The sequence below is a fragment of the Aquarana catesbeiana genome, linkage group LG01 (assembly GCF_042186555.1).
Source record: "Aquarana catesbeiana isolate 2022-GZ linkage group LG01, ASM4218655v1, whole genome shotgun sequence".
Classification (NCBI taxonomy): domain Eukaryota; kingdom Metazoa; phylum Chordata; class Amphibia; order Anura; family Ranidae; genus Aquarana; species Aquarana catesbeiana.
Window position 1 is genome coordinate 880205722 of NC_133324.1, and position 14804 is coordinate 880220525.

General features: G+C 41.7%; 1 protein-coding gene across 1 annotated transcript in view; it reads left to right on the top strand.

Moving 5' to 3' along the window:
* The window catches only part of LOC141117680 (TBC1 domain family member 14-like), a 234523-nt gene that overhangs the window by 96770 nt on the left and 122949 nt on the right, over positions 1-14804 (top strand). The gene's annotated exons all lie outside the window — the stretch shown is intronic.

Consider the following 14804-nt stretch of genomic DNA (forward strand, 5'->3'; position numbering starts at 1 on the left):
TCCTTTTTTATAGAGTTGGATAGTATGGAGATGTTAGAGCCTCTGTCAGGGACATTGAGTTGGGATTTTCCATACTCTGTCCACAACAAAAAAAAAAAAAAAGGTAGTTTGGAGTTCTACTTTGGGACACAAAAACATTATGAAAGTGTGCAGGCATTTTCTGCTGTAGGGTGACAACGCTCTGCCCATGTTTCCAGGGTTGCCACTTTCACACGTCCATTTCAACACACATTATGGAGGAATGGTTCAATGTTGTCACCGTCAGGAAGATGATCCTGAGAAATGCCATGCAGCCATCACTGGAATTCAAGCATGCAGACAGGATCACCAGCTATTATTTTTATGAAAGCTGCAGATTTAAAAATATTGAAAATTACTGTTGAATTAACATTAGCATAATAAAGAATTATATAATTTTATGGATTGGATTCACATAAACTGTGCAATTCACTCCGGAGCCGCACCTGAGATGTGTGAACCGGCTCCATTGAGAGCCGCTCACAGTCTCCTGACATGCAAATTCCCTGCATCCAATTCACAATAGTGTGAACCCAGCCTAAAATCTGGACGCTGATTGGTTTCTTTGCAGAGCTGCACCAGATTTTGCACTCTCCAGTTTTGGTAAATAATCCCCAATCTGACCTGATCTCAAATCCCAGAACCTCTCTGTCCAGTTCAGGCTCTGACATCTGACATTTGGGGTTGGGTCAGATGTTTTATTATTACCAGCGATTCATATAGTGCCAACAGTTTACGCAGCACTTTACAATGTAGAGGGGGGACAGCACAATTACAGTACAGTTCAGTACAGAAGGGACAGGAGGGCCCTGCTCATAGAGCTTACATTCTAAAGGGAGGGAGTGGTGGTACAAAAGGTAATAGATGCAGGTAATGATTTGATGGGGGTGGCTCAGGGACAATTGTTAGGTGGGTGTGGGATAGGCTTCCCTGAATAAGTGAGTTTTCAGGGATCTCCTAAAGGTGGACAGGTTAGGGGATGATCGAATATACCGGGGCAGGGAGTTCCAGAGGATGGGAGAAGCTCTGGAGAAGTCCTGAAGGCGAGCATGACAGGAGGTAACAAGGGAGCTAGAGAGTCCCTCTCTGGGACTTAGCACAGTCCCTGCTACCTACGTTTCAGTGGTGTATAGTGTTGCCATCTAGCCTGCGTTTCACCAACAGGACTGGAAAAATGAGACAGTACCATTAAATATGATTTAAGAGCCCATTAAATCTTGGTATTTTCTTCACCAACTCGTTACCTGCCTGTTGGGAGGAGTGGGGGATTTTCTTTTTGACATTCCATCCATTACCTATTTTGCTTGTGCTTGTTGCCTCACCGTGTTTGGTGGAGACAGCATGGTGTTGGGTTTCTATGTAGTCCTGAAACTCTACCATAGTGTAGCGTTTCAGCAAGGCATTTAAGTGGTGTTTTTAGGAACCAGTACAGGCGCAAAAGCTAGTAGGTGTAAAGCAAACATGAAGTGTCCGGATCCTTTTGCTTTGGTTACATATCATGTCCCGATATCCCAGGACCACTGAAGATCTGAACAGTGGCACAATATGCTCTGGACGCAGAGTGAAGCCGCCAAGGAGGAGGAGATGCAGGAAGGAGCTGAAGCTGCCCACAACCTAGATGGGAGGAACTGACCAACTGAATGGGGGGAGGTTTATTTTTTTTCACCCCCCAAAAAAATGGAGCACCAACCGCCACTGATACTTACCTGAGATCCCTCTATCCAGCGATGCTGTAGGAGTGTCTTAGCTGCCCGGGACTCCCCTCCTCATTGGCTGAGACAGGAGCATGGAGCCATTGACTCCGGCTGGTGTCTCTGGGCTCACCTGCCCCACATCTATCCATTCCATGCATGTGCTTCCACTGTGGAGACACTTATACATTTGTAGTGTTAGGACTGCAAGCAACACAGGGTGCCATGACGAGGCCTTGCAGCTTTCACATGCTTTTGCAAATGTGTGCTAACTAAACCCCTGCTTTTATCAGACGGTTAGACAGGTAATTGGGTTGGTCAGCAGACTGGTTGGTGAGTTGAGCTATGGAATTGTTTTTGTCTTACATGTATATGGCCCTCCATGTGCTCCTTACTGTGAAGGCCAGTTATAGGTGGGGGAAGTGGCCAGTTTTTTGTTACTGTTCGTATATATGGTCCAGGGACACACTGGGCACCTTCGCTGCCATTGCGCTCCTTACTGGGTGTCCAGTGTGCTCCTGTTCCTTGAAGGGGGCCTGGGCTGCCTCCAGGCTCACCTGCCCCACATCTATCCATTCCATGCATGTGCTTCCACTGTGGAGACACTTATACATTTGTAGTGTTAGGACTGCAAGCAACACAGGGTGCCGTGACGAGGCCTTTCAGCTTTCACATGCGTTCGCAAATGTGTGCTAACTAAACCCCTGCTTTTAACAGATGGTTAGAAAGGTAATTTGGTTGGTCAGCAGACTGGTTGTTGAGTTGAGCTATGAAATTGTTTTTGTCTTACTGGTGTCAATCAAAGTCAGTCAGCCAATGAAATGAGAAAGGGGGCGGGGCCACAGCTGCTTGCTGTGGGGGTGCTCAAAAGGAGGGAGGAGCCAGACAAGCCGAAGAGGGACCCGATCTGGGCAAATCCACTGCACAGGTATGACAAAATAACAAACAAGACTTTAGTATCACTTTAAAGTGATTGTAAAAAGTAAAATTAAAAAAAAAAAAAAAAAATTATATATATATATATATATATATATATATATACACACACACACACATACATATACACACACATACATATACACACACACACACACAATCAATATCTATACTTACCTGCTCTGTGCAATGGAATTCCACAGAACAGGCGCAAACCTCCTCTACTCATGTCCTCCGTTGGTGCTCCTGGCCCCGCCCCTCTGTCCAGTGCCCCCATAGGAAACCGCTTCCCATGGGGGCACTCGTCTGTGCTCGCACCAGAGCCCCGCTGCGTCCAGTGACAGACAGCGGGCCTCGGCCCTGCCACTGACTTTAATTGACAGCACTGGGAGCCAATGGCTCCAAGTGCCCCAGCAAAGCCACCGAGACCCGGAAGTGAGGGGGAGAGAGGACCTGCAGACACGCACGGCCCTGGATCGAATGAGGTCTCAAGTAAGTAAAAGGGGGGACTGAGGGGGCGATGCTGACACCTAAACATTTTTTACCTTAATACAAGGAATGCATTAACTACTTAAGGACCAGGCCTATTTTCAGACTCTGTGTTTACAAATTAAAATCATTTTTTTTTGCTAGAAAGTTACTTATAAAATTTTTATATATATATATATATATATAATATGTTTGGGGGTTCTAACACCCTAGAGAATAAAATGGCAGTCATTGCAATACTTTGTCATATTTGCGCCGCAGTCTTACAAATACACTTTCTTGACTTATATTGTGAAAGATAATGTTACGCAGAGTACATTGATACCAAACATGTCACGCTTCAAAGTTGCGCATGCTCGTGGAATGGTGACAAACTTTTACCCTTAAAAATCTTCACAGGCGACGTTTAAAAGTTTCCACAGGTTACATGTTTAGAGTTACAGAGGAGGTCTAGTGCTAGAATTATTGCTCTCGCTCTAACGATCGCGTCGATACCTCACGTGTGGTTTGAACACCGTTTTCATATGTGGGCGCAACTTCCGTATGCGTTTACTTCGCACGAGCTCGGTGGGACGGGGCGCTTTAAAAGTTTTTTTTTTTTTATTATTATTTATTTTGACTCTGTCCTTTTAAAAAAAAAATGTTTAGGTCACTTTGATTTCTTTTACAAGGAATGTAAACATCCCTTGTAATAGAAAGAAAGCATGACAGGACCTCTTAAATATGAGATCTGGGGTCTTTTTGACCCCAGATCTCATATTTACACTAAAATACAATGATCAAAAAAGAAACAAAATACTCCTTTTTAGAGCATTGGGCGGAAGTGAAGTTGGACGTTGCTTCCGCCCTCCAATGCTATGGAGCCGAGCTAGGGCCATCTTTCACTCACTCATCATCCAGGCAGTGAGGGGAAAGGACGCAATTGTCTTCGGCCACTACCGACGGCTCCGGTAAGCGACGGAGATGACTGGAGCGCAGCGGGGGGGGGGGGCATCTCCCGCTCTGATAAAAGTGATCTCGTAGCGAATCCACCGCTGAGACGACTAGCTGCTGCCATAACTATGGTATTTAACGTCAAAGTAGCGACGTATAACAACGGCTGGTGGTCCTTAAGTGATTAAGGTAAAAAAAAAAGTCGTCTAGGCTTTACAATCACTTTAAGATTTCTATTAAACACTTCCAGGCTGAAGTTTAAAGTGAACCTGTGCTTTACCCATGTGGGATAATTGTAGGGTGGAGAAAGAAGTTAAAGTGACACTAAGCTCATGCAGCCCTTTGGTATGTTTGGCCTTTGGATCTCAGCAGTCTGTAGTGAGAACATTGATTAGGGTAATAGCATTGATCTCTACAAGCCTCATGTATCATGTTCCCAGTTTCCTTTTGTCTTCTGCAGCATATCTTTAGCCAACAATGTATCCTGTCCTCACTCTGACCCCCATTTCCTGTTAGGCCGGATTCACACCTATGAATTTTTAGTGCTCTTTGCATTGTGCACTACAGAACGTGTTCCATAGGAAATCCTGAATATGGTGTAACATGTTACAAAAGGTGAACTTATCCTTTAACCATGGCCATCTCTGTTTTGGCCTAGGCACTCTGAATAATCTGTGTACTGAGTCTCTCTCTCTGGCCTGCCCAGAGTTCCCAATTAGCTGCAGATTAGCAGCAAAATCAAAGGAATTTGGAGGAGGTGAGGAGCAATAGAAGGTACGTTAAGTGACAGTAGTGCAAATCTGCAAAATGCATAGGTGCGAACCAGGCCTTTGATTCTGATGGTTCTCTCAACCATTACATATAATGAACAGTATATGTGCAGCCTTTTGGTCATGTCAGGGGCCGCATCAGAGTCCCCATTGAGCTCATAAGTGAACAACCACTGTACTAAACTTTGGTTTAAAAAAGAAAACATTTTTCATTGAAGTATGTATTCTTAACTTAAAGTACCTTCTATTGCTCTCCGCCTCCTCCAAATTCCTTTAATATTTTGCTGCTTAGCAGCTAATGGGGGACTCTGGGTAGTCCACAGAGAGACATAGGGGGTTATTTACTAAAGGCAAATCCATTTTGCACTGCAAATGCACTTGGAAGTGCAGATGCTGTAGATCTGAGGGGGACATGCAAGGAAAATAAAAAACAGCATTTTAGCTTGCACATGATTGGATGATAAAATCAGCAGAGCTTCCCCTCATTTCAGATCTTCCCCTCAGATCTACAGCGACTGCACTTCCAAGTGTACTTGTCTTTAGTAAATCAACCCCATAGTACACCGATTATTCAAAATGTCTAGGCCAAAACTGAGATGGTCATGGTTAAAAGATAGGTTAAAAGATAAGTTTAAAGGATAAGTTCAATGCATGAGCCCCCCCACCCCCGATCCTGACAGCAAGAAGGGGGTACCAGGGTGCTGTTGAGTGCTCTATTTAGTTAATTGAGTCTTCCAGTCACAAGTGTAACTGCCTGCCCGTACGTTGTATGAGCCGTGCATGCGTGAATTGCTGATCATGGGTGCAATGCTTTGCAGGCTCTTAGTAAAAAAAAAAAAAAAAACAGTTAATTTTTGTAGAACACAATTGTTACGCAAAGGGGGTTATTTACGAAAGGCAAATCCACTTTGCACTACAAGTGCAAAGTGCATTTAAAATTGCACTTGGAAGTGCAGTCAATGTAGATCCGAGAAGGACATGCAAGGAAAAAAAAAAAAAACAGCATTTTATCTTGCACATGATTGGATGATAAAATCAGCAGAGCTTCCCCTCATTTCAGATCTACCGCTCAGATTTACAGCGACTGCACTTCCAAGTGCACTTTCAGTGCAATTTCAAGTGCACTTTGCACTTTTAGTTTGCACTTGTAGTGCAAAGTGGATTTGCCTTTCGTAAATAACCCCCAATGTCCAATGTGAAACAAAAAAAAAATTTGAATTAGTTTACCTATTCATCATTATTGGGCTTTTCCCACTTATAGTGTACCATCAAAATGTATTACTACTTAAAGCTGAACTCCAGCATTTTTAAAAATATTAAATAAAAGAAAAAGAAACCCTGGAAAGCTTTCGCCTCTGCCATCATTCCCAGGCTCCTGGTTGTAGGCAGGCTGTCGCCATCCTCACATACAGTGCAGGACTTATTGGTCCAACTGCCTGCCAGAGTGTCTTAAGCCTCGTACACATGGTACGATTATTGGCCAACCGAGCATCTGATTTTTGTCAAAAGGGGGTGTGTGCCGGGATCTTGTCTTGCATACTAATGGTACACAATTGTCGTGCCACAAACACGAACGTAATGACGTACTATGAGGAATTTCAGCTATTGAGTGCCACCCTTTGGACCCCTTCTGCTAATTTTGTGTTTGGTGAGCATTGATTCCGAGCATGCGTGTTTGTACTTTCGACTTTTGTGTGATGGATTTGTGCACTGACCATACGAAAATCTAACGTCAAACTGTTGTCTGCTGAAAATTTACTAGCCTGTCATCCAACATTTGTTGGTGGAAAATTGGACAATTGTCAAAAGGAGCGTATTAACGGTAAGATTTTAGGACAACAGTCTGTCAACAGACAATCCCCTGCCAACAATCGAACCGTGTGTACGAGGCTTTAGAGAAGAAGAGGCTCTGAGGGAATGGTCAAACAGCAAAAAGGAAGCCTGGCAGAGCAAGGTGAATGGGTAAATATTAGATCTTTTTCTTTTACTGCCTAGATGTAATGGGTATTTAACCCTTGTAGTGAGGGATGGATAGATATATATATATATATATATATTTATTTATATATTTTTAATGCTTTATTTTAGGTTTTTAGAAATACAGGAAGAAATTGGGGTAAAGTAAAAGAAAAAGCCCAAAATAAGGCAATACCATTGGCGTACATTAGAAAAATGAGGCACACCGTAAAGTAATGAACATATATAAAAATATTAGGTCAGGTCTCCATCAGAACACAAAAATCTACAGAATTGGGGGGGGGGGGGGGGGTGTCTCCCTGGCGATCAACCTGTCAACATGGACAGGGTGGCCTCTCCCCCAGAGCACTCCACACAAAGGTATTTTTTGTCCATTGACCAGAGTAAGGCTTTAGCAAGTTAATCGTGAAGGCACACTTTGTCAGGGGTGGTTTACACCTGAAACAAGTCTGGTACCTCTGCCTATTCTTGGCTCTGTAGGTGCGGTTCCCAATAAATAAGAGATTTGGTATGAAGTGATCCTGTGGCTTCCTTTTGGTTCGTGCTTAATCATTGAGGACTGGCAGCAGTCCGGTCTACACCCCGCTACTGCACAAACCTTTGGGGTCAGTTGAAGAGCTGCAGCGCCTCTTGAAAAAAGCACTTTCATATTTCTAAAGTACCTGCTTTTGTAAACAAGCTTCAGGCTAAGAAAAGGAGTGGCGTGCTGTATGCTCTGTGGTGCTTCTGAGATGTTTTGGCACTTTCAGTTCCACCGATCTGCATTTCAGTTGCATCAAGCTGCTTCAAGTTGTATTTGTATTGAGAATGATTTGTATGGGGAAGATCTGAGGTGCAAACAAAAGCCATGTTCATAAGCTTGATAGCAAGCTGTAGCAACAATGTATGTAATCATTACCACAAACCTATACAAAAGAAGACCAGGTTTATCTATAAGCCAATATGAATATGGATGAATGAATGTACTATATGAAACAGCAATTAACCCATCAAAGCAGCGCCATTTTCAGTCCTCAATGCTGACTCAGAATATGGTGACATCAGGTTAAATCACTGCGGTTTATTACCATTATTATCTTCCATCTACATATACCGAATATCCTTTAGCGCTGAGATAGGAGGATTGGAGTAGGGCTTATTGTCTCCTTTTTGTTTTATATAAGCCAATATGGCCCATGGAGCTTCAGCTCTACTGCTGGGTTCCTTCTCACCCTTGTAAAACTTTCAAATACTGCAAACACCGGAGCTGGATTGTACACGTCAAAATCCTTCCTTGTTAAAAATCCATGGCTAAGACTGTGGAACATGTTTTGGCTATGCAGTCTTAGTCAGGGTGCTTGGCACAGGTTTGAAAGTATTTGGCGAGTGCTGTTGGAGACCAAGCAGAGAAGGGTCCCACCGCTCAGGTAGGCAAAAACCAGTGGAGATATGCTATGAGTAAGCACTCATGAGTGTGAAACGCGTCAGCTGTTTCTGTACGCTTCTGCTGTAGTGTTTTGTGTTCCTTTATGATTTAGCTTTTTACCAATAAAAGCATTCATCATTACACCAGTGTGCGGCTTCCAGCTGTCCTCGATTTTCCTGAGTGCTATTGGAGGGCAGGGTGTCCTAGGGTCCATGGTTTGACAGTGCACCTATCCTTTTTATAAAACAGGCAGACTAGGATGAAACACACATCAATACCTTTTACATAAATTTTATTTACTAAAACCATATTTACACTTCAAAAAAGTACAGTTCAGTTTTATTATAATACCTTCCCCAAATTGAACAATTCTACACAGACAGCTGTACACTTTAAACATGATTGCATCTGGTTGCTATGCTTCTCATACAATTGCATAACAAGGACGGCCTCTGTACAACAATTTTACAAGTTTGCCGTATGAAACTTCCAGGAAGCATTAATGGTTACATACCATGAAATAGAACCAGCTCAGCAGAATTTCATGACAGTACAGGATTATTTGGATTCTTAGAAGCCTACTCAGTAAAGCAGTGCAATGAGCAGGGACAATGTTGTAGAACAGTTACCCAAAACAACCAATAAGATTTCAGTTTACCCAAGTCAGATCAGCAAAGGAGGAATTCTTATTGGTTACCATCATTTGCTGCCATTTTTGATGAAAAAAAAAAAATGCAATCCAGTAACCTCTAAAAACCAAAATCTGATTTCTGCAGTTGCGGATCATCATTGCCCTTTGTATCGTTATGATCCTGTTCATTTTTTCTTGAGCCATGTGCAGAATGAAGACTGAGATGAGTTTTGCAAAGGAATGTGAAAAAACCCTCTTGAGCACAAATCTTGACCATCAACAATAATGCCATAAAGACTTCTACATCCTAGAGACTGTGACTGCAAGTATTGTCCAGAACATCCAATCCTCTTCTAACCTTCTTTAGAAACATGAAAACTAGAAGTGGATTGGTTGGCATGAGCACACAGACAGTCTGCTTCTTTTAGCTGTAAGTATAGACTTTGTTACTATATCAATGTTGTTGATTTTGAATGCTTTGATGAGAACATTGATAACACCACACACACTGCAGTTTTTTTTACATGATCCCTGAATTGAGTAGGACACTAAAGATCCTTACCGGTTTTTAAACAACAATTTGGTATTCTAACCAGAGAGACTGTAAATGATTCAAAAGCACATTAGCCATAGGATGAACCTTTCTTAATATATTCTCCCAAATTGTGCAAAATGGAATATTGCATTGCTGTTAGTTTTCTTCCTCTCTGACACTATTCACAAGTAAATAACATACATATATACACACAAAGTAGAATAGAACTATATAATTACCTCCTAAATATACACAACCAAAAAAAAAAAACCAAAAAAAACAAACTATAGTGAAATTGGACTTACAATTTTTACAGCATGTCTCAAAGACAGGTTAAAAATTTACATATAAAATGGGTTTTAGGTGAAATTTTTAATTTTTGCTTCTTTTATTGTCGACATATAACATCATGTGACAGTGAAAGGCATTCCATACCAGACGAAACAGAGAAGAGTCATTTATTTTTTTAAATTATTATCAATTTTATAAAAACGACAAAATACTAAATCTGAGAATTGTAAACAAATATACTGGCGTTAAATGATATAAGAAAGATGTATGTGTTACACTACTGCAGTCAGAGATCATTGCTAGACAGACAACAATCACTGTAGTTTCGGTCTTTAATAAAGGCAGAGAGCGTTGCTGTATCATCTGGTGACCAACCATCCAACATCTTTCACTGCTCTATTCTACAAAACAAGAGGGGGTGCACCGACTGAGTGCATTAGCACAGTACATTTTATTTCAACATAAAATAACACTATCTTGGCTCTGAGGAAGAGTGTTTGCTCATGAAACGCGTCAGCCAGACCACAGACGGCTCCTGTTCTTACCATACTGGTAGAATGCAGCAGTTCTGGAGGGGATTGGTTCCATTTGCTAAGACACGCGTACGTATATCTTGCGTTTGTGAGTATAATGACTGTTATTTTATGTTAAAATGCAAATTATTGTGGTAATGCGCTAGGTCTGTTTGCCCTTCTCTTGTTGTTTTGCAGTCTATAAGGATACCCTTTGTCCTGAGGGGGCAGCAAGGTTGCAGGCACCAAGGAAGGATTCCTACACTATACACATCTCACGGTTCACTATTTGAGTGCAGAATCACTTGTGTATACTGCTCTAGTCTAACCTGCTAAATGCTCAATAATGAGTGGTTGGTTGGGGCATATAACATTACTGCCATTTACAGCTAACTTGGATGGGTGGGTGGGTGGTAACTCAGATTTTTGGTCCCTCCCCCCTCAATTCATAAAAGCAACTTCTTATACAGTCCACAATTACAGAGCCATTCTGCCCAACTGGTCTGCACCTTCCCCGGATCCTTACAGTTAGGGATCACAACTAGTACGGAACTGACAAGTCAGACTTTTCAGCCAAGCCACTGTTATCACATGAATTTTGCATATACTGCAAAGGAAAATCCATTAGTGAGCAGGAAATACTGCATTTCTGTACCATGTGGTAGATTCTCCATAGGCATACAAGTCAGAATTAGGACTACAGCAACTCAGCTGTAATGCCCAGCAATGCCTGTCAAAGCTGTAAAGAAAGGAGACTTTTTCATGCTATATGAGAGGGAACAATGTCTGCCTCCCTCCATCTAAAAAGGAAAAAATATGTAATAAAAAGGACTAAGAATTTCTCCTAAATTCAAATTACAGACTACCAGACCAGCTGTATGGACCTTTGATGAGAGAATAAGCACTGCCAGCTACTGTTCTGAGTCACAGGGACAGGCTTGTGCTATTAATGATTTCTACAATCACACTATACTAGGGATATGATTCATAAAGATTTTAATAAACCAGCTGGATTAGATCAAACTTCAATTAAACCCTTTTTAACTAAAGAGTGGAAAGTTTAATCACTTTTTGGAATTACCCTTTAACTGTCTAACTTTGACGGTCAATACAGGACAACATTAGTACTGCTCAAGAAAGATACTTAAAGTGACCCGGTCATAAAAAAGATAAAAATAAAAAAAAAAGTGTTTAAGGCTGGGTTCACACCTATGCGAATTAGATGTGGGTTCTCAGCATCCAATTCGCATGACAGGAGATTGTGACCGGCTCTCTATGGAGCCGGTTCACCTATCTACGTTGCTGTACTGCTTGCACAGGAGTCCTGTGAGTCTTTGGCTCCGTTTTACAGCTGAATTCAGGCAAAAATTCAGCCCCTATTCGTCCCTGAAAAGGAGAACAGGGACTCCCCGGACCCCTGCTGCCAGCCGCATCCGTCGGAGGTGTGAACCCAGCCTAAAGAGAATACTACTAGTTTGCAGTCCCAGCAGCGGTAAATGGAATGTTCTGTTTCAGAGCTATATTGACTGCTAGAAATCTTCAGCATCTAACACTTCTTGGACTGTCAGGTACCTGTGTCCTCGGCTCCTGGTACGGATTAGTGACCTAGCAGCTGGCGACTGGAACCAGAGCATGCGGTGGGGAGCACAGGCATTCAACATACCAAAAAATGTAACATGCAAAGCGGTCAGTATAAAGCTTTGATCCACTGCCTGCTGGTTGTATGAAAGTCGTACCTGAACATACAATGCAACCATTGTCCACTATCACTGTTCAAAGCCAAAGTCGTATTAAAGTTGCACCCATCCAAACGTGGAGTCGTATAAATGTGAATGGAGTTTAAAGCTTATGGGCTGATGCAGATGAGTTACATCCTCCAGTGGCTTGCTATATTTATCAGCAACTCCCAATTGTGACATCTCCCTGCAAGTACATTCTCCACGAATATTACAAGAGTGAAATTCTTTCATACCTATAGCAGCTGGGTGGAGTTGGGAACAATGATGCAGAGTCTCCCCATTTGTGTCCCCAAAACAAAAAAAAAAAAAAAAAAAAAAACTTTGGGTAAAACTGTTTTGAAGTCATATCTAAAGAAGAAGAAAAAAAAATGCTTTAAAGTGCCTCTCTGACCCAACAAGAAAAAACAAGACCCCCTCCTTTTTCCTCCTCTAAATAAACCATCTGTATTGGACTTCTTTTGAGCGTATTCCTTGCCCTGTTGTGTCGCTCGTTTTCTTTGCCCTGCATGCCTGCATTTTGTTTCATGAAGCAAGGATGAGATTTTGGAATATAATATACTAAATCTAGGTTCCAGGACAATTTCAAACATCAAAGATAAAACAAACAAAATCAAGAACAAAAAATCAAGAACAAACAAAAGCAAGAACAAACAAAATCAAGATCAAACAAACAAAACAAAAACCACACAACATTTTCATCATTAAAACCATTAAAGATAATGAAAGATCTAGCGTGACTCTTCTGTGGCTTAGAAAATGTATAATTAAGTTTGGTGACAAGTGAAGCTAATCAAACATTTAGACATAGGTGACCAATATTCCAGCATTTATCCATTGGTGTATAGTAAGAACACAAAGAAAGGGAATTTCAGTGGTTTAACCCAAACCAACCAAATTTCATGCCTCACACTACACAAGCTCATCTCCTTTTGGCTGTTTAAAGTTACAACATTACATTGCCCTTCACTCAATGGTATTCATTAAAACCAAATATTTTTAAAGTGCTTAGATTAACATAATGGTGGATGAGTTTTTTGGTCATTAAATTATAGTCAACAGCAAATACTTGAGTTTTCATTTCTCATGCCACTTTATGCAGTTTTCAAAAGCTGACCATAGGTGGTTCAAACGCAAGCCGATTCCTGTTGAATTGCAGTGGGTGGCGCCGTTAGCACCACCTGGCTTGAGATTTAAAAATCGAATGAGCCAGGTGGAGAACTAAAGCCTAGTGCACAGGGGTCGAATGTTAGCCGACATTCGGCCCCTGTGTACGGCAGCCGGTCCGTCACAAGCTGGCCATTAGGCCGGCTTCTGTCAAAGGCTCATGAACGAAAATGGTCTGCCGACCAGCTCTCAATCAACACGCTCAGGCAACGGCTGAGAGCACTGACTGGTATAGCTCAGCAGGGGAGTTTGCTGCACTAACATCAGATTGTTAGTACAGTGGCTCCGACCTCAGCTGACGGTTTTATACATTCAACCCAGGAGAAAAAAAAAAATAATAATAATAGTGGTGTGTACCAGGCTTAAATCAGTCAGACAGTGACTGCCTCCTATCAGCTGCAGACACTGTTCGGGTATTCAGGCAGGCGCTTGAATACAATGGCCTGCAGTGGAGATTAAAACCTGCATAGATGAAGGAATGTATTGATTTCCGCTGTTTCAGCCCAAGGGCTGAACAAAATAAATCTAACCATGTAGGGCTAGCATTAGCAGAAGGATCCAAAAAAAGAAAAGTTGCTGCAGAGGAGCAACTGCTATTACGTAAATGCTTGCTAGGGACTGCAGGGACCATTCCTTATAGTGCAAAGAAAACTCCCCACCAAGTGCTTGCGTGTATTGAGGCATTCAGTGCAGTGGGCTCCTTCTGCCCTGGCATTTTGGGAGCGTTCAGTGGGAGTAGGGAGATAAGTTACTGGCATCCCATTTCCATGCCTGCTTTTTGAGCTCTAAAGGAGAAAATCATTTACTGCATCTGATTGTTTCCAGTGTAAAGACAAACACAAAAGTACAAACATCTCATGACAGACTACATTCACTTGAACAAAGTTAAATAGTTTGTGTTCTCATCAGTAGGACAAGACTTGTTCATAAAGGGAACCACCAGACCTGTATAACCTGCTAGTTATCAGAGATCCTCACAGATCATGGTTATAGCCCAACTTACTAAAAATGACAAAAAGTGCTGTAATTCATAGCAGCTAAACCAACATTTCATTTGATCAGCTCGATATACACAAAAGCTGACAAATGAAAACGTTATATTTTCCAGATGTTGATGCCAACACATGCAGCTCAAAATCACTGGACAAAACCGTACTGACAGTAGAAAGACTTTGATAATGTTGAACAAGGGAAACAATCACATTTACCTTCTGATTTTTTTTACAATTTTTGAATGGTAAGGATATACTGACTGGTTGTTAGGAGATCTAAAAAAAAAAAAAAAAAAAAAAAAAAAAAAAAAAAAGAAGAAGCTGGTTTCTCCCATCACACACAACTTTCCCCTTCCTGAGATTCTGGTCATTTTTGGGTGAAAGCATCCTGAGTGATACCCAACAATCCCATGAAATCCCAAACAATCTGCATACTTTTTTAAAATCTATGCACATACAGCCCATGCTTTACCCAATCTGGTTTCCCATGTTTTTGACAATAAGAGAAACCTTGAGGTTAATGACCTACAAATCTAATGCCGCGTACACACGGTCGGACTTTTCGTCTACAAAAGTCCAACGGACGCCGACGGACTAAAGCTGGCTGGTAATCCGATCGTGTGTGGGCTTCTCCGGACTTTCAGCAGACTTTTTCAGCCTCAAATCCGACGGACTTTAGATTTGAAACATGCTTCAAATCTTTACGTCGTAACTACGACGG